This window comes from Ambystoma mexicanum, chromosome 12 (assembly GCF_040938575.1).
Source record: "Ambystoma mexicanum isolate Mex_15411 chromosome 12, UKY_AmexF1_1, whole genome shotgun sequence".
NCBI lineage: Eukaryota > Metazoa > Chordata > Amphibia > Caudata > Ambystomatidae > Ambystoma > Ambystoma mexicanum.
This window is the reverse complement of record NC_090936.1, coordinates 1,025,924,710-1,025,950,204: the sequence shown is the minus strand read 5'-3', so window position 1 is coordinate 1,025,950,204 and position 25,495 is coordinate 1,025,924,710.

Genomic DNA, 25,495 nt, shown 5'->3' with positions numbered 1-25,495 from the left:
TATAATCTAACTATACATACTGAAAAACAGTAAAATATTTCAGAAATCTATGTGCTTCTGGAATTATAGATTTGGTAGAATGGTGGTATGATGTGTATACTGGGAGATCCCTATCTTCTTTCTCTGTGTAGTGATCAAGAATAGAAGACATTGGGCCTCATTCCGACCCAGGCTGTAAGGGGTTTACGGCAGCGTAAACAGCGCCGACCCTTACCGCCTGATTCCGAGGTCCCTTAGCGCCATGGAGGATTTAACACCTGCTTTTAGCAGGTGTTAAAATCCATGGCGCTAAGGGACCTTGTTGTTAGTTACGCCACCGTAATTTACGGTGGCGTAATTAACGCCTTCCCCACTCCCATTATGCCCTATGGGGCAAAAATGGGAATGGGGAAGGGTAAATGGGGATTGGGGACTTACCGCCCCGCCAACCTCGGAATGGGGCGGTAAGTCCGCCAACCACCATGGCGTAAACGTAGTTTACACCATGGTGGTAAAGGTACGACCCAGGCGGTAACTTACCGCCTGGGTCGGAATGAGGCCCATTATCTAAGAGTCAAAAGGATGAATCACTGTGTACATACCTAGAAAAATAAAGTAATCGAAGGCATTTCCTGATTACATCAACAAGTAAAGTACTGTTTCTGGTGCTGAACCATTCACTATAAAGGGAAAATAGTGATTAACCACTACCCACTTCCTGCCTTTAAATTGTTAATTGAAAATGAGAAATGTACACTTTTACGCAGTAATGCAATAGAAGTACCATTGATGGGAATTTAGAAAACAGACATTTTTCTCTTTACAAGTGATTTGCATGCAGGAATGCCAAATAGATGGTATTTCAGGAGTTTTCTAGAACGCAATTTGAAATTCTGATGCACCTGTTTTCAATAAAGGGGAAGTAGACAGCCATAAATAGGCAGGGAAGCTCTGAGCTAATTTGGTTTTCTATAAAATGAAAGCTTTATCTGGACCCTCATGCATTTTTCAATTACATGGTGCATGTGTGCTCAGGGTAAACAAAATGTATATATGGTGACGTGTGTGTTTTTACAAAAGTTAAATGTAAGATTGGAAAGTGATGCAACCAGTTTATTGATCCCCCTTCATAACAGTCACTAATGATTGATGCATAATTTGCTTATATTTTAATCAATTCTATTATTTCTATTTAATTAAATATACCTTCTCTGTAACCCTGTATATTTCTTGTCCTGAAAGGGGAAGGAGTATGTATGGAATAACTATTATTAAATTGCGGTAGCAGGTTCATAATAATAACCTTTTTCAAAATTCCTGATTTGGGGTGGGTGGAAAATTCTCCCGAGCTAGTTGTTGCAGATTAAAACACCCTGAACCATTGAGTGCAGACTCAACCACACAGCGGGGCCAAGCGAGAGGGCACTCGATTTTCAGTGACGTTGTTGGATTCATCAGCGCCAATAATCTCATTCAGATGATGATATGGTGCATGGCTTGGTTTCCACACTGCACATGTAGCAAAGATAACTGCCCCATTCCCAAATGCTGTCACCTTGATGTGTACTTAATGATTAGGCTATACCACTAGCTAAAGAATTATAAGACGTGCTACTGTCTTATGTATAGTGGGAGGCGTGGAGGACCTGTGAATCACGGAAATGTGATTTGAAGATGGAGAATTAAATTTAGAGTGTACATGATGTCTGAGATTTATTGGAGAATGTATGGTGCAAGACCCTAGCAGGTGAACCCTGATTGGCTCAGAGTGCCATCTCATTTTCTCATGCCCCAAAACTGACGAAGCCTGTCGTAAGTGTATATCATTTTAGGTATAGGACTGGATGGAAGAAGATATCCCACATGGGAAGCAAATCAGAAGCATCATCGAGTAATTGTGCTGTACAAATCTTCGGGCTCGGACCCTGAAAGTTAAGAGAATGAGTAACAATTTGAGTAGTAGCTTTAATATTCTGCCACAAGAGGTGATGAAGATGAGAGACAATGGCCCAAACAGAAAAAAGGACCTTGATGATGCACATGCTGTGCACCATGTGTCCTCTAATGTTGCAACACCATCCACATCAGTAGAGCAGCATCTGGCAAAGCTGACCGAGTTCAAGGACCTCTCTAGGGCAACAAATGTCCATTCTTGGGAGCTGACAGAACATACTGAGAAAGGACCTATTGAGCGCTACCTTGAAAAACATCTCAAAGTTACTTTACCAGGAAAAGCTGATCTAGCCAATGTTAAGTACAGATATTTCACGCATGGTTTCAATGCAGAGGTGTCCCCGACGGGGAAATGCTGTGACCATTCATAACCAAAATGTTGTGGTTTCACAGTAAGGTAATATTTCTTATGGCAGCTAGAACTATGGGCATTGTGTAGCCCAACAGAAAAAATTGCTGTTATTCTACGAGGACATCTCACCGGACATGAGAAAACTACAAAAAGATAGGCTGTAGTGACGAAACAACTGTGTGGCGGGGGGATAAAGTATGCAGTTTGTAGACAGTACAAGGTTGAAATTTGACTTCAACACTGGTAGAATGGTTATTTTGTTGCAGTCAAGGTTTAGATTGGTGTCTTTGGGTGTCTATCATTTTGATTGACAAATTACTAGAGAGAGAATCAGCAGCGAAGAGAGGCGACTCTTCCTGAATCTGGAACTGAAAGAGAACAAAGCTGAACCAATTTGCATGTTCATTACCAGAGCAGCACCTAAGTCGTTCGCCACCTTTTATACTCTTCACTGTCCAAAGTGAAGGCCCAGGACAACCGTTTTTCAAAGCATAAAAGCCAGGATGTGGCACACTGAACCTACAGAAAATATTCTGAATTTGGATACCATTTTGTAATAGAAATGTATATATTTAATGATAGAAATTTGAATATTCAGCAATTATAGAATTCACTGTCCAGCCCATGATGTTGGTGCCCTGTTTCTACCTCTTTAACTTCTGTGTCCTGTAGAAAGTAAATAACTGCCCCATTCTTTTTCAGGTACGAGCAGCATTTTGTGTGGAAGGGGATATTGGGGGCAGCTAATTGGAGCACGGGGGTTCCTCTCAGAACCCGCGAGCCATCCTTGAAAAGCAGTGCTGCCATGCATCACCATGCGCGGCAGCTACAAGTATCATTGTGGGTGGTTTGGACTCGCTGCTACTATCATCCTGCCTTGGATAACTTTAGGGAACATTCTGGGACTCCAGATCTGTGCAGCGACCATGATATGCGAACACCAGCGCATGAAAAAAGAGCCAATTTATTTAATACTAATGGGGCTTTTTGCTGTCTGCCATTCTGTGCATGGTGCACGTCCACTCATATTCATTCTGAGCCACGACAGATATGTGTTTTTGTGATACCATTCAATTATTGCTTACAGCTTTCATTAGCACTATCTTGGTCAGCTTTGGGAGGTATCTCGGTACCTCAGGCTTGGATCCTGTCTGCAGCTTACTTCTTTTATTATTCTGATTATTTCTCCAGTTTGGTAACTGGGGGCCCGGAAAGCTTGCAGCCTGACTGACATAATGTTCTCATCACTATTCTGCTGACATGCTTTTGTCACGCCGCCTGTCCTGGGGTCTCCTTACCCGCTACGGCGTTCCCCGTCCTGGAGGTTGTATCCCCGCTTTCGGCTTCATGGTCCGGGGCTGTCCTGGGTCTCGGGCGCTTCCGGGACTCATGTGCGCACTGCTTTGTGCATGCGCGAGCGTCCGCTCTCCGCGCATGCGCTGTGCGCCGGATGCTCGATTCGGGGAAATCTGCGGCTCAAGCCTCGTTGTGGGTTATCCAATGCCTGGGAGGTGGCACGGCTTGCGTTGCAAGCCTCCCAGGTGCTGGTGGGCCTATTTAAGGAGCCCTGATCCTTTTCCAAACCGCGTCTCAACGCAGTTTGTACGGATCGTGTTTTCGCTGCCCTTGTGTTGCCTTCCCGTTTTCCTGTTTTCTTCCTCCTGCCCTTGTTCTGCCTGGGGCACCCCTGCCTCCTTACCTGTTCTGCCTCGCTCCCTCCTTCCTGCTTCCATTCTGATTCTGAGTTCCCGCTGGCCCTCCTTGGTTCTTGTCCCTGTCATTCCTTTCCTGCCTGCCTGGCTCAGTCCTTCCTGATTCCATCTGGTTCAGAATTCCCATTGCTCCTTCTGGTTCTCATGGCTCTCCTCACCTGCCAGCCTACTCCTCTTGCTGCCTAGTCGTCGCTCCTGGAGGAACTGTTCTGCTTCTGGTCTCCCGATCTTCATCAGCATCCGTCGGGATCACACTGCCTCCTGTGGACCTTGAACCCTCTACCCAGAGGCTCCCCCTGTCAGTGCTTGCACTGTCCTGACGCCACGCAAATCAGGGGTGAGCCAACCCGCGGCATTGGGAGCCGGTTCACCTCCAATCCGGTTCCATTCGGGCTGGTGTTGGGCTGGTTCCCCGCGCCATCAGTCACGTCTCCTAGGATCATCTGACAGCCTGGCCTCATCACCGAGGAACCCAACCGGACGAACAGGTACGCAGCGTTCTCGTGACGCTATTTACAACAGCTTTGATCACCATCAGTTGTTGGCAATTTGGCAAATCTTGGTGGTGTTTGGATGCATATCCAAGTCCCCTGCCACTCAAAGCAATTCAGGTTGAGGAAAATGTACTAGGGACACATGCTAGAGTAGAACAATGGTTGTCCTGTAGGGGTTAGGGAACAGTATAGCTTGCAGTAATGGAGGGTAGGAGAGCCATTTTAGCTGTTTGAGAATAAGCACTGAACTCTCACCATTTTTAAGATGAAGCATAGGACGCCCGGCTTCAGCAGTAGTACTAGCTCATTGTAGTATTTTGAAACTAACACACTTCCCCTTACCGGCTTGGGTGGTAGACGGAAAGACCTGAACACCAAATAGATACAACCACCACATTGTCTCATGCCGCAGGTCTCTGCGGCTAGAAAGGAATGCAAATAGCAGAGCTTGAGAAGGGCTGCCCCTGTCCCTGAAGGACGATCTCTAAGGAGCCTGGGCGTAGGTCCTGAACTGCCAAACAGTCCAGTCCCAATTATGCCCCCGTACACCTGTGATACTGGTTACTCCATTGAACTACTAGATGCCCACCATTAGACTGTGTACATCTTCCACAAGAACACTGATTAGTGTAGCCCCAGCCAAACGAGGTGAAGGCCAAAGGAGGGGGATCCTGCCAAGGTTGTAGCTCAGAGGAGGATGTCTTGTGATGTGTACTGTGAGGTGCACCGGGTGAGGATAACAAATTTAAGTTACTAATGGTTAAGCATGGCAGGAGCGCCTGTATGTCTGGGATCCGAAGAAGCGCCTCGCTTTTCAGAGGGCCAGGTTGATCTGAAAAGTATCCACTGAGCTCATGTCCAACTACCAGGTGCACACCACGTGAGGTGTTTGTGGGAAGAGAAGTGCTTATAATTGGGAATCCAATCATATTGCAGGAACCTACAGTGGCAAGGCCAAAGACTATGTGCAAGGGGATTGACACAATGATCTGGGAACCAATCGGTTGGCTGGGAAGATGCAGCGGGTGGTATGTGCATAGGGGAGGGCCATTGGGCAAGGGGAATTACCACTGTGTAATGCTTGCATTACATGTGACGACACTGCTCCTTATAACCTACCACTTTGCTTTGAAGAAACAAGTGCACACTCCATGGCAGTGTGGATTGAAAGCCCCTGCTGACATGTTATTACTTTATTTGGGAAATACACTGTGTTATCCTTGCAAGAGATGCACCTAGCCTTTTTTCCATAGATGATTGTTATTTACTTGTCTGGTTGTGGTGGTCTGCCCTACAATGGGAAAACTAGTCGAACATAGAACATACTTATTTGTTTTCAACATTTTCACCTTTCACCTGCTGTGCTGGGTTCCTTTAGACTCTAGACACATGATTTTACCCATGTGTGTCTGTTAATTTGCCTGCCTGTTTGTCCATGTCTAAATCAACCTGTCTACCTGTTTGGAATTTGATGACTGATTTCTTCATTCTTGATGTTCATAAAGCACATCAAGATACTGCTGAAACTGATAGTGTTCACACTTTGATTAGGACAGCCATTTGGTCATCTAGAGGGCTTAAGGGCTTGGTGAGTAATTAATAAGACTGGCTTGCTTAATAGATTCTGTTATGATATATGTTTGTGTGGATGGTTAATTTGTACTAAGGTTGTCTTATCTAGATAATAATGTCTGGGTGATTGGTGACCCTAATGGTGGCTGATGTCTTAGAGATGATTATACATGTATAGTGTTTGTTTATTTTTCAAGACCTAATGCCAGCTTAACATATTAGCTTGTATGTTTTAATGTGTGCATTACATTATAGATTAACAGTTTAATTTAATTTTGATATCTAGCCCAGAAGATTGTACGATTTATATAGTAGAAACAGCGTTCGATTGCAATTTATCATAATGATCAAGTGAAAAGCAGTCATTTTACCCACTGACAAAACAGCATTTAAAATAAAACAGCAGGGATAGGCATTTAGAGTATGTCCTCAAAAACACCGTGTGGAAATTTCAAGCACAGAATATTGTAGCAGAATCTAATCTGCTCTAGACTACTGTCAGGAATCTGGGGCAACAGCATGTTCAATAAGTCTAATGGTTGGCATGATGCAAGCAGACAATATAATAATTTCAAGCATGCATAAGAAACGTCATCACGCTAATAACAGGAAGTCCGCGGGTCAAGGGCGCAGGGTGTTGGCGGCCCGCTGCTCACGCCGTTTTGTCCCTGGAGGGAATCCATACCTTGGCCATGCCCCCTGGAGCATTTCTACCGCGACCCAAGCCCGGCAGGGTGAAGCCCGCGGGTCAAAGGCACAGGGTGTTGGCGGCCTGCTGTTCATGCCGTTTTGTCCCTGGAGGGACTCCATACCTTGGCCACGCCCCCCTGGAGCATTTCTACCGTGACCCAAGCCCGGCAGAGTGAAGCCCGCGGGTCATGGGCGCGGGCTGTTGGCAGCCCGCTGCTCACACCGCTTTGTGCCTGGAGGGACTCCATACCTTGGCCACCCCCCGTGGAGCATTTCTACCGTGACCCAAGCCCGGCAGGGTGAAGCCCGCGGGTCAAGGGCGCGGGGTGTTGGCGGTCCGCTGCTCACGCCGTTTTGTCCCTGGAGGGACTACATACCTTGGCCACGCCCCCCTGGAGCATTTCTACCGTGACCCAAGCCCGGCAGGGTGAAGCCCCACGGTTCAAGGGCGCGGGGTGTTGGCGGCCCGCTGGGGGTGTTCATGGATCCATGGGGGGCCAGACAGACGGTCCCACAACAATTAGGACCTGGACCTGGATCTCAACTGGACTATGTCAAGAACCTCATAGGTGAGCAAAGGTTAGCCACTGCCATCCCGGCCACTCCCAGGAAGGGGGGGGCTGAACATTCCTCCAATCACCCTCTTTTGCATGAGGTCTTTTGCCACAGCTAAGCCAAGCCAAGCCCATAAAAAGATACCCTTGTAGGGTGGCTTGGTGTGACTTTCTTTGTTTGTATCAAATCCGGAAGGCTTCTCTCCATCCGGCCTGCATAATGGTTGGCCCTACCAGTGGTACTGACCTAAGTGTCATGGAGGGAGGAGATATCTCATCCCCTTTTTCCCCCCTCTACCCCTCTAAATCATCACTCCTATCTACACAACAGGAACATCTTTCCCCAACAGGAGTTCGGAAGCCTCTCATGGGCAGAAGACGGAGGGGGGTCGTGTTGAGTAATGCTCCGGCGGACTTGCAGGCAGAAGGCACTAAATGCCTTTGCGCGGATGGAGCACTTGTCCAACTGCCTCCTGCCCTGGCTTGAGAGGGGGACCCTGGGGTATCCACTTCCAAGTCACCCAAGTTACTCAGCAAGACTGGTCTACAGGTGGGGGCCTCAACACAGCTCTCTGGGTCCACCTGTGGCATTGCTCCCTTTGTTCACTCTATTTCGGACTTGGCAAACCCACTCTTGGATGATTCGAGGAATCCTGTAAATTTGTTAACCCCAGGAGGGGGTCTTCACTCAGTAGCCACAGCCGCTCTTCTGGACACCCTGGCCAATGGCTGTGAGAAGATCTCCAAGGTCATCTCGAAACTGTCTGGAGGACATGTCACGTTGGCCCTACCTTTGGCCCCTCAACTGGTGTCAGCCGCCTTCCACCCCTCTTCTGATCCAAATTCTGATATATTAGCCCCGTATATGTCACCGGGTCCCATTGGGGATCGCTCCTCCCTTTCTCATGCGCCTATGCCTTTGGTCTCCAGGGGTGGGGGTTCAGTGGGTCCAGTGGGTTTGGGTACGGGAGAGAAGCACAGTACCCCTTCTAAATTTGGGAGTGTGCTCATGCTTGATGCTCCCTTGGGAGCCCCAGCAACCATAGCCTCAGCCATTCCACCAAGCTGTTACTGTCATCTCCTTCGTTCTGAGATGGCCGAGGTAAAAAACCTCCTACTTGTCCTGATTAATGGGCTGCTGGAGGGCAGGGGGAAGGGAGACGTGGGGAGGGGTGTAATGAGCACAGCTGCGGTTGGGCTAGGGGGGCCGAATTCTGACCCCGACAAAGGGCCACACACCTCATACTCCTGTCCATCCCCTCCCTCCCCAAGGAGACAACCAGAGGTGGCTCTTCCCCCAGTGCCACCTAAACGAAGGGAGTCCATCGGGTCCCCAGCCCTCGGGAGGGCCCAGGGCAACATTTGTTCAGGGGGAAGGGGGGAAGCTGCTCCAACCTCGGGTCAGGGGAGGCTCTTGTTGGGGCGTCACTCCCCAGAGGGTGGTGGCCGTTCAACTGTGTTTCTTCATGGAGTCCCAAAACTATTTTCTGCCTAAAGAGAACCAAGGGATTCACTACCGAACAAATACCTTCATTGGTTGCAGGCTGTTGGGGATTGTGGGTTTGTATCCGGGGGCTCCGTGCTGAATTGCACCAGACTGTCCAATTTTTAAGGCATTACGGATGTGGTCAAAGTGGTCTTTGGGGATGCACTTACGGCCAGGGTCGTTGCGGAACAATGTAATGGCCCTGGGTGGTCAAGGAAAAGTGTTATTAGGGCCAGTCTATCCCTTATCCCTACCCATGTGTGTCCCACAGGAGATCTCCCCAGTAAGAATCCCCTTTCAGAGGCAAACTTGACTGCTTTGGGTTCAAGGTGCTATGAGAGATTGCAGAGGTAAGGGGTCAGTGGTACATGATCTTGGGAGTAATTTGTTTGAAGAAAACTGGGAATTTGTAATTCTGTATAATTGTATTTTTGTCGTTTAATGGATATTTTTATATATCCGAATAAACTTGTTTGATTGAATAACAGGAAGTTGACTGCACACTGGATTTGCTCCTCGACAAATGTCCTGAGCTTTGTATGAGCATTGCTCTACTTTTTTTACTTGTGATTTTCACGTCTTTCATGTGCCCTCCTACTTGCAATTTGTTTCCATCATGTCTGCAATGTATGCTATTTTAAAGCCTCCAGTTCACCTGCTTCTTGACCTTGTTTGCCTTCACCAGGACTTTGAATTGGTTATACCACACTTTCTCAGCCCCAATTATAGGCCCAACGTCTGTTAACAGACTGCATTGCACATGTCCTTAAACTTGCTTGCCCCAGATGTTCTGTGCTTTAGTTATAGACCTGGATGCGCCCCCTGGATTAATGTTTTATTTTCTCTGCACTTTGTTGTCCTCATTCTTTCTTTTCCCTCTTTAATCCTATACTTAATATTGAAGGATTGGTTTATGCCACTTTTAAATTTGGTGACATTTGCCAAGCTTTGTGCACACAGATGTATCCACAACCATAGAAGAAAACCTGAAACTGGATCTCTGACAACCTTTGGACGCAAAGTTCTTAGAACTGCAAGCTCATCCTTGTGTTGTCAGGAAGAGATTAAATGGACTGCTTTCATTTCCTTGTGATGCTGGCTTGGGACGCTTAGGGCCCATCCTTCACCCTAGTGCTGTTGTGTTTCCACCTTTTTAATAACTCCATTGTGGCTCCTGTTTTAATTTTCCTTGTAGGGAAACGTAGTTAGGTTAGCCTCTATGAGAAATAGACCACTGCTCTGCAGAAGTACAGGAATGAGTAGTGGTTAAAGCACTACCTCAGTCGCAACTACTAAACCAGCAGTTATCCTTATTATAAAGGTCAAACAGGTAGAGCCCAACAGGTGTACCTCGTTCACCTTTTGGGTTAGCGCAGACCAAGGGTAGGCTATTCTCTTCAGGAGTGGTATGAGGGGGTCCTGAAGCAATAGTGGCAACAATAGTGTGAGGTTGCAAAATAAATCAATGTGCAACCAATGTACTATGAAAATATAAACTTTAATTGAACTAACACACAACTAATAAAACCACTACTGACCCAGCCCTGTAAGGGAACATACACAGAAAACAGCCTTTAAATAAAGTGGGCACCATCGGTTTGTAGACAGGAGTGCTCAGGTAAAGATTTCAGCAGGAAAATATCAAAGATATTGCATATGGTTTTCAAAAAGGTAGAGCAGGGGTCTTAAAAGTTATAGGGGTCATTTAAAAGTGCACCAGAGGGACAGGGTTTTTCAAATACCATTAATTCTTGTGTTTCAATGCTCAACATCAAAGAGACAGGCTTCTACATGTTTTCTAAGGTGGCTATCCAGAGTCGCTTGTTGAGGTGGAAGACTGTATCCAACACGCGGTGCAGTTCTACAAAGAGCAATGACATGTGGCTTAAAGAAGCTTGGCAAGTGATGGCAGGTCAGTGTAGCTCAGAAGCAGTTTCAGGCAGGAACTGGATTCCAGGAACCCAGGTTCTAGGGCTGTTCCTTGACGTCTGAGTTGCCGGTAGGTCCTGTCCAGTGTTGAGAGGCAGATGAATACGTCATCCATAGCTTCTGCCCCTGAACCGTTCAATATTGCACAGGTATGAAACATTGCTCACTAAGACAACCGGGTTATAGGTCAAAGGTTCGAATGAAAAGGATCGAATGACAAAAGGGTCGAATCAAAAGGACCGAAAACAAAAGGGTCGATTTTTTTTTTCACATTTTTTTTTTGGGTGGGGTTCCCCACAATCCCCCTTTTTTTGTGGTAAAAAGCACTTTTTTACCTGTACGAAAACCAAAAAAATATATATATTTGAAAAAAAATCAACCCTTTTGTTTTAGGTCCTATTGACTCGACCCTATGGCATTCAATCCTTTTGGATTCAAACCTTTGACCGGACACCAGACAACTGTACCACCCTTATCGCAGGCCGGTACAGCATGAGATGGACACAATCTAAAACTGAAGATGGCACGAGTTATCAAACTAACATTGTAACAATACATGTGCATACATTAGACACAAATCAAATGTGCACTCAACATGAAGAATACAAACAGTAGGTAACACATGCATTTATACATGAAGAATATTAACATGACATCTATCAGACATGACGAATACTAACACAGGCAATGTATATGTTAAATGCAAAATGAATGACACATAGAAATGCAACAGTAATGGGCAGTCATCTTTTCCATAATGGAAGCCACAATACACTTCTAAGTAAATAAAAGGCCTCAAGGGTACACGAAAACGAAAAATGATAAAATAACAAAATAGATCTGTGTAGAGTTCAGACAGTAGCTAGCAAACCAAGCCAAGGTTATCATGAATATTGGAGAATAGGAATGCAGAGAGAAAACACAAGATAACAATTCCCAAAATGCAAGCCATATATATTCAGTTTAATTAAGAGTACAACCAGCCTTTGTAAGCCAGGTGCAGGACAATTATGACTAAAAAAAACTCCACAAAGAATAACTCAAGCGTGTCCTCAGAGGTAAAAGAAGCCATAAGACTCACAATATTAGCTAAAATCCTAATAAATGCAGGGTGCAATAATTCCAACTACAGTCCCATCACAGGAGACCCATAAATAAAGAACACTGTCTATTCATTAGCAACAAACACAGATAAGACACCTGCCTTATTCCTTACACTTATCACCAGACACAAGACGCCACACAAGGCCAAATACAGAGAGGTCACCCTGGCTCATGGCCTAGAAATGAGGGTTGGTATCTTTTTTAATTCAAACAAAGCAGTCTGTGGACTCTCTCCCCCTACTCCTGCCTGGCTCATATCTTGATGACCTGTCAATTTTCCAAGGTTGGTTAGTAAGAAGCCAACCAATCAGACCCTCTAATGTTATGCCGCCCATACAGTAAGGTATTTGTATTTGTATTTGTATTTGTATTTGTATTTATTTTGTTTATATAGCGCTTTACTCCAAAATGCTGAACATTTTAACAACTTGTAGGGTGCCAGCCATTTAAATATTCTACAGATTATGTATTTTTACTGTTCTAAATTTACAGGTGGTCTCAGAAGGAGCCATCGGACAAACATTACCCAATCAGAAATGTAACCCCTATAGAATATATATGCAGTCACCACTATTAACCAATCCCCATACCTCAAGGTTTTTGTAACTAAGATTACACTATGTCAGTTTTGACGAGTATTGAATATATAAACTGTTGTTTTTGATAAGCGTGCTGAGAGTGCCAATAATTGTGCTTGTATGCTGTGCCTGCTTTAGTCTGATGTTAATAAAGCTGGGTTTTGCCTTGCACTTTGTCTATTTCCATTATTGAGTTTGGATTGATCTGGCTCCAGAACCTTTGCATAATTTGCAACTTCCTAGGCCGTCTTACCACCCGAGTCTCCATGGTCAAGGTGAGTACTTGGCTTTGCACTTCCCATGACAGGAATGTTACTAGAAAGCACCTGCAGGAACTGCCACTTTCAGTGAGCATGATCCTGGTTTTGTGTTAAGGAAGCAGGGAAGGCCTTGGTCTACCCAGCAACTTTTCTCCAAATGTGAACCCTGGATTTCTTGGCACTGGAACTTGCGTCTTGCTTGTAAGTCAACTGTCTTCAACTCTCTGGCAGAGGACATTGAAGCACACTGTGCACCTAACCAGGTTCCATGTGTATCCTTCTCCTTTAAGTGTTCAAAGATGAATCAACTAAGCAACGGTTTATCCCCCACCTTATAGAGACAATATACTAAAATGGATTAGTCCAGAGCAATTCTGTTTTTAAGGGCCCAAATCCAGGCTGCTGTAACAATTGTGCTTTGCATGCTGATGATACCCAAAGTGCATTGTCATCAGGAAGCTGGGAGAGGGACAGTAAGCTTGTGTGCCTTAACAAAATACAGGATCATGAGGCCACTTTGTGGACTGAGAGCCTGCTCTGGGCCACCCTATCTCTTCCCCTTCCTATGTGTGCCTACATCAATAGTTCCTCCGTATTCAGCACCCTGGTGTGGGGTGGCTATTGTAATGACAGGACTGTCTTTGACACACCCTTTTCCAGAGGGAACTCCCAGAGGGTGTTCTTGTTCCCTGGAGGAAGATGACAACCCTTCTCAGGGGTATCAAAGAGAGGGCATCGTGGGCTCCACCGAACAATGGTGCCGTGGGTATACCCATCCCATGTGGCTTAATACACATCAGGCTCTCACATGAATGAGACACAGTTCACCATGCTGAAAGTAGATGTTTTTGGCTATATAATGGTGCAGTCTTACTGGCCACCATACAAAACTAGACATGTCTTTTGTTTAGAAAAGAATCTGCAACCAGGTTGCTGGGGAACACAATTATGATATTTTTAACCAGAGGTGCAAACAGTTAAAAAGCCACCACCAGCTGTTGGAAATTGGTGTTCCAGAAGCTGTGTTGAGGTTTGCACACATGACCATTGATTCTGCCCTGTTGCTGCAGGGCCGCTGGTGGGAGTGTCAAGAGATGGTCACAGCAACACTATGTGCACATAATTACTTTGGGGCATTGACCATTATCTAATAATATTTGCTTTATTTGGATAAAAATCCATATACCCTTGAACGCAACAAATATAAATGCAGCATCACATTATAAACCTCCCAAAATATAATGTCAAACAATAAAAACAATCTATCAATAAGCTAAATACATTAGGATCTGTCTTCTGTAAAATGTGACATCTAAAGGTTGTAAAAATATCATGACCACATCCTGTGCATTTGGAACTTTAAAAAAATACTATAGCAGCTTCAGAATTCGTAAGACTATTTGGGAGAAATATATGAGAATAAATGCCTTCCTGGGTTCATTCCCTTCAAGCAAGCAACAGATTGAACCCGAATTTGATATACAGAGCAGGCTTCCTGGGGCAAATAATCCAACTCAAATATTGCTCACAACCCCAGGTAGCTTTCAAACATCAATAATCAAAAGTCATAGCTCCTAGCCCTGGCCCAGGTGTAAAATGGCACATAGACCATCCCTAATACAGCTTCCAAATACTGCCACACTTTGTCATTAAAATTAAACTGTCCTCTTGCCCCAAATTAATTAATCCCAAATCAGTTAAGAGTGACCTTATAAATCTTTAACCATTTTCAAAGGCAACCTTCATTTTGATTGCACCGTTCTCACTTAGCTTTTCTATGTAGAGCCTTGACTTAACATGTAACCGAAAAAATAGGATTCTGGACCACTCTTCAAACTGAATGGGTAGTAGCCAAACTTCACAATACAGGGGGACAGTGGGAGCACATTTTGATAAGTGGGACCTGATTAAAATATCTCAGTTTCAGAAATAATATTTCACACAGAAATGTATGATGGAAAATCAAAAAGCTTAGGCTTTATTCCCTCACCAGATTACATTCTGTCACAGTCCCTTTGTTTAGTCTTTGCACCCTTCGGAGGAGGGCAATACCAGACACTTGTCCCCACTCACCTTTTCATTTGCTCCACTAACTGGGTATTGTAACATCCAGTTGTAGGTACATTAGGAGAGCTCTAAAAGGGCAATCTTTGGGCCCACATTTCCCTGACAACTCTTGTCCCAGCTACGGTACAAAGATGGAGACCGCTCACCTAATGGGGTGGTTGACCCTGCACCTATTGTACACACTTCCAGGTCATACATGCAGTCCCAGGAGATAATAGCAGGGGAGAAACACTGAAGCAACATAGTGTGACTTCTTTGAACTCTCAATTGTTAAATGAGAGGGCTATGAAAACCGGTGGCAGGAGTTTTATTTCCATAATAAGCCAAACATATCCAAACCTAGTCCTAAAAAAGAGAAACATATTATCCGTGGAAGGGGGCTGGCCACCTAGAATGGCCATTAACTGCATGATTAAAATGTATAACTCCACTCCTGTCTTGACAGTAATCATGAGGGGTGCACAGCTCATGCAGTCTCCTATTGTGAAGACCTTAGAATTAGTAATTTTCCTGCTGATGGCTCTCTCTAACAGGCTTGATGGAGCTAGCTGTGCTGGTGAACACTGGGGCTATTATATTTGCAAAAAAGTAGAAATATCTACATTGGGAACTGATAAGGAAGATGCATGATTCATTTGAAAGGTAGCTTGGCTTAGAAAGAAAAATGGCAGCCACAAGTAACTCCACCATCTCTATGACTGTGCAGAGCAGAAATAACTGAAGGAAGGGTACATAGCCCGTCCAAGTGCAAATGTCAAGCTTCCCCTTAATTTAGACCTGGATTATACCAAGGATGAGTGGGTCTGAACATGATGATGGCTAAGTCTCCCTTTTGCCTAAGTCTGGGTACTTTTTAGAGTTTTATTGGAGGTTCTGGAGTTGTCATCTTTTGAAAGAGAAAATACTAATGCATGAATTAACCAAATTCACTGAATGCCAATATAAGAGCTTATTCGATGAATCCCTATGATGTCTTGATGGTGGGATGAACAGCATGGGTAGGTCATACTATCAAAAAGGTAAGACTGTATTACAGTGACTTTTAATAATCCTGTGGTGGTGACCGATTAGCCTAGTTCTAGCCTGTCAACGGACAATAAGATTGTGGTACTTCCTCTTCACCATTTCTATACCCCCCAGCTGAAAATCCTGCTTGCTAAGAGAAGTCGTCAGCTTGACATCATAAAGCAGAATAATAATGATTTTCCCTCGAATCCGTCAAACTAGTCCTTGTCAGGGATAGAAGAGGTTGACGGATTGTCCAATACCCTCTGCATAGCAAGACTGGAATATGAGGTGTGGAATAATGTCTTTGGAATCTAGTATTGCAAATTTCACTTTTACTACCATTGTGTGTTTAGGGGGAGGGTTCTGAAGCAGATATTCTTGTACCCATTGTTTCTCCTATATAATCAGGCATATTGTTGTGTTGGGAATTTAAAAAAGGGAGGCAAACACCCTGCCATTTGTCAATTCTTTCAACATTGATTGGCGGCCATCTTCACGGCTATTCAACCATATTCTGGGAAGCAGCTAATAGTTGGAGAGGAGGAAATTCAGGAGGTGTTATGTATGTTTGTATCTCTTTTCCTCTCAGGTTCTGTTGAATGTATCCTGGATTTAGATCAGATACAAAACGTTAAATTAATCTTGCCTAATGGTACTAATCTGTTGGGGATAAATTGTTATAATTCTCCTCACATGAAGAAAGGAAGTCACTTTCTAGCTACTTTACAATTTGGCTGCCCTTTTGAATCCCCAAGTAGACTGTACATCCCTTCTAGTGAGTGGTATGCACTTACATTTAAAGTTAAGCTCAATTCTGTTTGAGGTGTTATGCCAGTAAAATGTGGTCTTGAGCAACCCAAAACCATACAAGATTGATGGACATGTAGACCTCCCCCTCCTGATAATCCATAAAAATGATAGTATGAGAGCGGGATGAGCTCTACGAATGGCAGAGATGCCTCACAAACATGAACTTTTACTGGACATCAAGGGAACTAAACCATTGGCTACACTTTCATCACAGGTGTCCATTGGCACTTCATTATAGATTTCAGAATCATAAACACTAGGGGTGGTGAAATTGCTCAATTTCATTCTGAGGATAAAAATGGTCTGATTTTGGGGAAAATCCACCCCGCTGGTGAAACAGAATTTGTGGTGAATCTCGCCAATTTCATTTTGCCGGTGATAATTTTGCCAACCGCTAACCATGACACTGTGGGAACACATTCCTTTTCAATAAATAAATATACCCTCCAGAGCCCTCCAGCCTCTTTTCCTTTGCAGATGGGGAGCAGAGGCAACTGGATCTAGGTCACCTGGCCTAAGCCCTGCCCACCTGGTGCCTTCCTGGTTGCTGCACTTTCTGCCTATTTAAGCAGCCCTCCAGACTCTTTTCCCTTGCAGATGGGGATTAGGTGCAAGTGGATCTAGGTCACCTGGCCTAAGCACCACCCACCTTCTTAGTCCTGCCTCTTCCTTCCTGCTCTTAACTCTTAGATCAAGGGTGTCTCTCGCCCGGGAGTCTGAAGTGAAAGGTCGACAAAGAAAAGGGCAGTTCCTGTTTGGACCTGTTTGGACCAGGAGGAACCAGGACCCGACCCCATGCCCAGACAGCAGGTAAGCATGCACCAACATGTGTTTACTCCCTCTGTCCCCACAGGCCAACCCCACCCTCATCAAGCAATGACAACATCAAATTCTCCGGTGCTGGGGTGACGACAGGTGCTCTGTGGCACAGTACGTTGTGCATTTTTTAAAGTTTTATTCTCATGCCTCAGTTTGTGTGTATGATTCGCTCGTAGCGGAGCCTCCCTGATTGTGTGGACCATCACAACTCCCTATTGCTTGTGCCTTGTGCCCCCTTTCTCCAGCTCCCACGTGCTCCCTTTGCTCTTCCTCTTTTACTGCCCTGTTTTGCATTGTATTGCTTTGTGTTCTGCTGCATTCTTCCTTCTCCTAGGTTTACATTTGTTGACTGCTTTGTTCTTTTGTATATTGCTCTGTGTTCTGCTGTGCTCACCCCGCCTCTAGGTTCTCTTTTTAATGACTTCTCTGTTCCTGCTGCCCTGATTTGCTAACCGGACTGCCTTTTTTTCTGACTGCTCTTCCATCTGAGCTCTTGTCTACTTAGTCAATCGTCCACTATTGTCTTGTCCCTTTCTGTCTCCTGCCTTACCACCCACCTTTCCCCTCCACTGCTCTTCCTCTCTCCTCTTCCCCCACCTACTCTATGGTGCTCTCTGTTTCTCCTTTCTTTTCAAACTGCGTCTCTATCGACTATCCTGCTCTCCTCACTAAGTCTCAGTGCATCCTACAGACCTTCACCGACATCCTCTTTGTCGTTCCCTCTCCAGACCTACAGACTCTTCATACAGTCTCTGTGCTCCCTCCTTTCTCTACTTCTCCCATTAATGGTGGCACCCGGCGGGAGGCCTTCCTGGCCCCCTTCCACTCCACTAAGGTAATCATTAATGTTGACCTGAATGGCACTGTCTTGGTCCAAGGCCCTCAGGCCAACCTTCTTCCTGGACTAGTCACTGTACACTCCATAGCTGTCGTTGTAGGCGATCTAGCAGACTGTGTAAGCAGATAGTTCACAAACGGGTTCCAAATGTCCGGTGGACTGGCGTGAATGGCAGCGATTTGATAAAGTCTGTTTCGACGTTGTGGCAATATGTCACGTTTCGCAGTCACAGATCTCTTGTCGGTTGCAGTCCTCTGCCCCATGTCATAGCGATCCATCATTTTGCCAGCACCAGTAGCAGCCTATTAGTTTCCTTGTGGCAGGTTGCAGTTCTCAAGTGTAGCCTAGCATGAACCTTCTCCTCTTTGATAGACACTTCCCGCACCTCATCAATTTCCTTTCTTCTCCTGCTGTCCCTTCTTTCCCTTCTTCAGATTCCTTGCCTCCTCCTTCTGCTTCCTCCTTAGCTACCTTGCCCTCTACTCCTATTTCTTCTGCCCCCCCTCGGGCTCCTTAAACACCTCTGCAGGGCTACTCCTCCCCGGAAGTCTTTCAAGGTTATCACCCTTCTCCATATTGCCACTCTCAACTCTCACTCAGCTGTCAAAGACTCCTCTGACATCTGCCACCTCCTGGAAGAACTTGACATCAATGTCCTCAGTCTCACCGAGACATGATTCATGGCCAGCTCTGTCACAAGCTTTGACACTCTCCTCCCTGATGGCTAGAAGATCCTCTCCGTATCCAGATCCAACCGTTCCGGAGGGGGTGTAGCCTTGATTTTCCTGGAGTGGATTCCTGCCTCTGTCATTCCTATGCAGGCCTACTCCTCTTTCAAATGCTTTGTCTGCAGGCTCTCTCTCCCGGCCAGTCTCTTACTGTGGCTACTATCTATGGGCCACCTGGTCTGATCACCTCATTCCTCTCTGAGTGGTTGGACCTCTCCTCCTCCCTCCTGGCCTTGACCACTCAACTCCTTCTTCTTGGAGACTTTATCATCCACCTGGATGCTTCCAGTCCCATCTCTGGACTCTTTTGCGACCTCTGGGACTATCTCTCTTTTTATTCTCCCTTCTGTCCCGACTCACTATGCAGGGCACCCTTGGATGTTCTGTTCTCCTCAGACCTCCCACTCTCTATCCCCTTCACCATTCCTCTCTCCTGGAGTGATCACTTTCTCCTTTCCCCCCATCTCTTCCACCTACCTTCTCGGTCATCCGACCCATGAAGTGTGTGTCAGTTGAGGCTTTTGCTGACACTTTCTCTCCCCTTCCTCCTCCTATGGCTGATTCATATCCTGACACAGCCCTTTCCATGCTCCACTCTTCTATCTGTGATACTCTTGATGTTCTTGCCCCTCTCGTGAGGATCTGCTTGAAGTGCAACTCCTGGTAGGACCCTGACCTTGTCACCCTTAAACACAAGTGCAGGGTGGCTGAGTGGAAATGGCTAGATTCTTATGCATCCTCTGACAAACTGGCCTGCCGCCTGCTCCTATGGCAATACCGGCTCTCTGTCTGCACTAAGAAGAGAGCCCAGATCCAAGCCTGCATCTCTGTGGTATCTAACAACTCAGACAAACTCTTTTAAATCTGCAAGGAGCTGGCCGATCCTGCTGTGGTCTCTACGCCGCTTGTCTCCCCCCAGGCCCTCTTCATGTCTCTGGCTTCTCATTTCATATCTAAAACCTATGACATCCTGTCCACCCTCTCACCCTCTCTTCCTCCTCTTTCTGCCCTCTCCTCTCCCTCTAGTCCCCCATGGCCACCTCTCCTCCCTCTTTCTCTTCCTTTCCTCTGTTCTGCCCTGACAAGGTTTTTAGACAAGTACAATCTATGAAAGTCTTGTCAAAACAGGTTCTTCCTTGTGCTTCCAAAACCATCAAGGACCACATTGCCACCCTCGCTCCTACCCTAGCTGACTTCTGCGACCACTCCTTCGCCACTGGAGCCTTCCCTTCCCCCGTGAAGCACTCTCTTGTGCAGCCTCTTCTCAAGAAACCCACATCCGACCCATCCTGCCTGGCTAATTATCGCCCAATCTCCATCACGCCTTTCCTGTTCAAATTCCTGAAAAGCTGGCCATCCCCCAGCTTAATCTTCACACTGAATCTGTTGGTTGTCACCATGACCATCAGTCTGGCTTCAGAGCAGTCAGAAGCACGGAAACTGCTCTCCTGAACATCCGTGAAGACCTGCTCTCTAATTGTGATTCCAATCCCCCCTCTGTCCTCAATTTTACTCAATCTCTCTTCTGCCTTTGACACAGTTAACCATGCCATCCTGCTCAATCGTCTCCGTGATAACCTGGGTATCACCGATCAGGCACCTTCTTCCTCTTGTAAGTGATTTTAATCCGGCATACACCTAAGTCAACGCCTAGCATGCAATGCACAACTGAAATCATTATTTATTTTTGTCTAAAAGTTATTTATTCTGAACGATATACCACTCATATCAAGCCCCTCTCCTGGAACCCTCCCCCCCCCAGTCACACTGAACCAGGAATCAGGCTGGTTTGCAAAGTTAAAATATTTATTTAGGTATTCACAATTTAATCACAATATGTTTTAATGGGTACACAATAATCACCAATGGGATGATGTAGCACTGAATGATCTCTTTAATTTTTTAATTTTTTTTTATTTGATTTAATCTAAAAGATGTTTACAAAAAAGAAGAAGAAGTGCATTGCTTATACCAATCAAAACAACGCTATTTGTCTACTCAAGTCTTTTCATAATGCTAAAGTAAGAGCAGGAGAAGGAATCACAGGCTGTCTGTTGGCCGAAGCGGCTGAAAGAGTGTCTTGTTCATGTATTCTAGGATCTTAAAAGCCGCTAGTTGACATGAGGTTCTGTCTCCTGCTATCAGTTTAGCCCAACACACGTCTGGATCACTGAGTTCGAACTCTGAAAATAGTCCCTTCAAGTGCACGGTTCTTATATGGCGTGTGCTAGGGCATGACAGGAGTAGGTGTCGGATTGATTCTATTTCTGGTGACCCCTTGCAAAAGCGACAATCCTTAGACAACGACTCTCCTCTGATCGCCAAGACTTCGTTAGTTGGTAGAAGATTCAACCTTGCTCTCATTAACAAGTCGCGCGCCTGCCTACATGGGAATTTTTTGACGTATGGTTGCAGTTCGTTGTACTTCCTGATGTTCAACGGCAAATGACGTGTCAATTTGTTTTGTGCTGCTGATGCTTGAGTTTGTATCCAGTCAAGCTCCTTTATTCTTGTTTGAATTTTAGTTGGATTTTGCATAACGTCGATCTCCAGAAAGTCGCTTCCAATTTTGGCCACACAGTCGACAGTACGTTTGTCAATGCATCTGCTCCATACGTAAGGGTGGGGACCACCTTTTGTTTATAAAAGTCCAAAACTGGAATTAGCTAAAAGCGACCAAACTTTCTGTTAATGGCCTTTGCTTGTGCTGTTAACTTTTTGGTTGTTGCTTTTAGGTGGTCCTGCATTGCCAATTCCGTTTGTGAACTGTCTAAAATCACCCCCAAGTATTTTGAATTCTTTCACTTTTTCCACCGGGTGACTTTTGAGATTTACAGAGATGTATTCACTTCGTTTGGCGTTTTTCTCAATAATAAGAAATCTTGTCTTTTCTTTGTTGATTTCTAGGTGATTGGTTTTTGTGTATTTAGACAAGTTGGCTAGTTGACGTTGCAGGCCCAATGATGTGTAATCCATGAGAATCAAGTCATCTGCGTAAAGCAATCTGTTTACGTGACAGTTTCCCAATTTAGGTGGAAAACAGTGTACCCCTTGACTTGACTATTGAAGGTCACCCATAAATGCAATGAAGAGCGCCGGCGCCAGGCGACACCCCTGTTTAACTCCTCCTGTTGTTTGTATTTCCGGTGTAAGGAGACCTTGCTGATTTAACCTAACTCTCATGGTGGTTCCCGTATACAGCTGTTTAATCGGGTCCAAGATCGAGAACAGGCAACCCTAGGTCTCCAGTTTTGACCATAACATTGGGCGTTCCACTTTGTCAAATGCCTGGGTCAAGTCGATGAAACAAATGAACAATCGAGGACCTCCTTCTAACACTCTGCTTTTCAGAGCGCTTAACGCCAAAATGTTAACCGACGTTCCCATGCCTTTTTTGAAGCCAGTTTGTAGGTGGTCCCTGCCTGGTGCCTGTTTAGCCCATTCGTTAAATCTCTTCAGTAAAAGTGATCCAAATAACTTCCCGATGCAGTTGAGTAAGGCAATTGGCCTGTAGTTCTTCGGGTCATCTTTGTTTCCCTTCTTGTATATAGGGACCACAATTGCTGTTTTCCAGGATGGTGGAATAGATCTCAACGTTACACATCTCTGGAAGATTTTGCTAAGGAGCTTTGCCCATTCTGTTGTGAACAGTTTAAGGTCCACATTTGTGATGCCGTCCGGACCTGGGGCCCATGTGTTTTTCAGTTTCTTTATTTGATTGGTGATGTCGTCGATGTTACTGATGTTGACCCACTTCGAGGATTCCTGCCTAGTCCTCTCTCTTATTGTTGTTACTGATGCTTTAAATAAAGTCTCGAAAAAGTTCGACCACATGGATGCGCCGATGTTTGATATGAAGGCCGACTCACCTGTGGAGGTGGCTGAGTTTAACAACTCCCAAAACTCTCTAGTGTTGTTGAGGGACATAGCTTTTAGAATATTCTCTGCATCTTGTTGATAGAGTATACATCAGTGATTTTTTAACCACACTTTGTATTGACGATTTGATTGTGTGGCCTTCTCAATCGCTGATTGAGTCCCCTTCAACTTAGCTTGTCGTTTTATTCGATGTATTTCTTTTCTCCTTGTCACCAAATTTTTATCATAAACGTGGTTGGTATTCCGTTGTGAACTTCTTGTTCCAGTCTGATGTGTATAAATTTCTAACAAGGGCAAATAATCTGTTTGTTCAGTAGCTGCCCCGTATGACTGTTATTGATACTTTGCTAGGATCTCGCATATCGTTGCAGCCAACATTTTCAGTCTTGTTCTTTGGTTATTCACACTCAACTGTGACTGTGCATATGTTATTTTGGTCTGTTTCGTCAGCCACGTTGTAGCTAGCAGATTATGGTCGCTGGCTGACGTCTTTTTGACTTCAAACGATGCTGTTACAGATAAAAGTGCTGTAGTCACAAAAATGTAATCTATCTTGGCACTGATTGTGTCTCTGGACCACATTGCTACACGTTCTGAGTCTGGATATACTTTGTCTAGATTGTGAAAATCGCGCGAGGACATTAGTTTTAACCACTCCCTTCCTCTTTGAGCTGCGCGACCATTCGTGTTTTGATGTTAATTTGACGTTGGACAGGTGGTGTTGATGTCGCCACAAATCAAGAGGTATGGGATCAAGTACTCCGTCCGAGCGTTGTCAATTGCCTGTTCTATCATGTTCAAGTACTCTGTATTGCTTAACGCCGCCGGATTCCAATAGGTGTTGATAATGATAACCGGTAAAGTGGTTACTTTTTGATCGTTCTCAAAGGACCAGGTTACTTTGGTCATCAGGATAGAAGAGTTCTTTAGTATTGTCGCTTCTAGAGTGATGCCACTTCTTTGGCGACACGCAGTTAATATTCCAGAGGACGGTCTTCCCAGTTTGCCTTTCTTTGCCGGCGCTAGGGTTATTTCGTATCCCTCCAAGATCGGGGACTCTGTGAGCCAAGTTTCTTGTAAGCAGAGGATGTCGTAGTCCGCAAGCACGATGACCCCATTTCTCGTCAAGTGGGAGTGACCCCCTAGTCTTCCAAGAGCCCAACCGAATATGTGATTTTACTGTTGCCGTTGTCAAACTTGTTTTAAGGGTGGGCTCGTTGGACCGGGGTTGCTATCTTTTTGACTCCCTCAACAGGACTTTAGGTAACCAGGACCAAATTCCCTGATTCGTCATTTTTACTCTTGCAGCACTAGGATTTTCTACCTCTGTGTCTTTTTTGGGATTTCGGCCTTCTTAGTGTGATGTTGGCGACTGCTTTCTGACCGAACTTCTGCTTGTCGGTCTGTGTCTACTTGTGACTTCTCTGTGTTTTTATTTGGCTCTCTATGGCCCTGTAGTTCTTCCTCTTGCTCCACCTGTGTACACCCCCTTTATTAGCCTCCTTTCTCGTGGGATAAGTCCCGGGTTCTTTTCATTGATAGTCTAGACTCTTGGGGCACTTCAGATCCTTCTCTTGTTGGTCCCGCGTTGTAAGGATCTGACTTTTTATTTTCTTACTGGGTTCATAGCCCGATGCTCTTGTAGATTCAGTGATGTCATACCCCAATTTCAACAGGGCCCTTGTTTCTTCTTTTAGTGACTTGTACACTGCTTCAGACGCAATGTACAAGTGCGCTATTGGTTTATTATATCGATGACTCGGGTCTACAATGAGAAAATCTTCTGTCCTAATTCTCCTTAGGCGCGGGACGTAACCCAGTAGTTCCAAAACTGGGTATTGCTCTGTTCTTGTAACAAAATGTACTTTTCTGGATGTTCCTGAGTTCTCCTCTGGTCGAAAAGTTGTTCTTAATGGGTCATTCCTAACCGCGGAGCCGAACGCAGAGCGGAGTGCGAGCCGAGTGTGAGCAGTCCTGCAGTCATGTCGGGCAGGACGGGCAGGACGGCAAGAGTCGACCAATTCACCTCAGAGCCACACTCATTGAGTCCATCGCCAGAAGAGGAAGAGAGCCGTTGCCTGAGGAGCTCGAAGCAGCCTGGGGGCACGGAGGGTGTGCAACTCGTAGCCCCCAAGTCCACGGGACAAAAAACATGGAGAAGAAGCCAGCCTTACGAATGGGTAGACCGGCGTCCTCAGGTGCAACGTCAAGTACACCAGACGAGTCGCAGAGAAGTCAAACAGCCGAAAACGACAACGCTGGAGCAGCTCTAAGGCTGCTTGAGCCTTCGCCGGAGCCTTTGCAACCATCGAGAGGCGGTGCAGTAGAGCGGCGAGTAAGTACTCAAAATAAAATACTGGTTTTACTGCCTAGTAACGGGTCTCCATCAGACGTATTCCCCACCGCAGGACTTGGCTGATGTGGAGAGCTAGAAGGACAGAAAGAGGTCCGGGTGGAGGGGAGAGAAAGCGGTAAGGACACGGTGCCGAGGGGATGGCCAATGAGGTTGGGACGCTGCACAATAAAGAAGCAAGTAGTATGAATGCCCAGATAATAAAAGCTCAGATTCATGTGCCACCGCAGTTAAATTCAGAACTTTTAGAACATGACTTCACAGATGACCCAGTCGAAAACACAGACCAAGCCTTAGATCCAAACAAAACGATAGAAAAAAATCACAAGA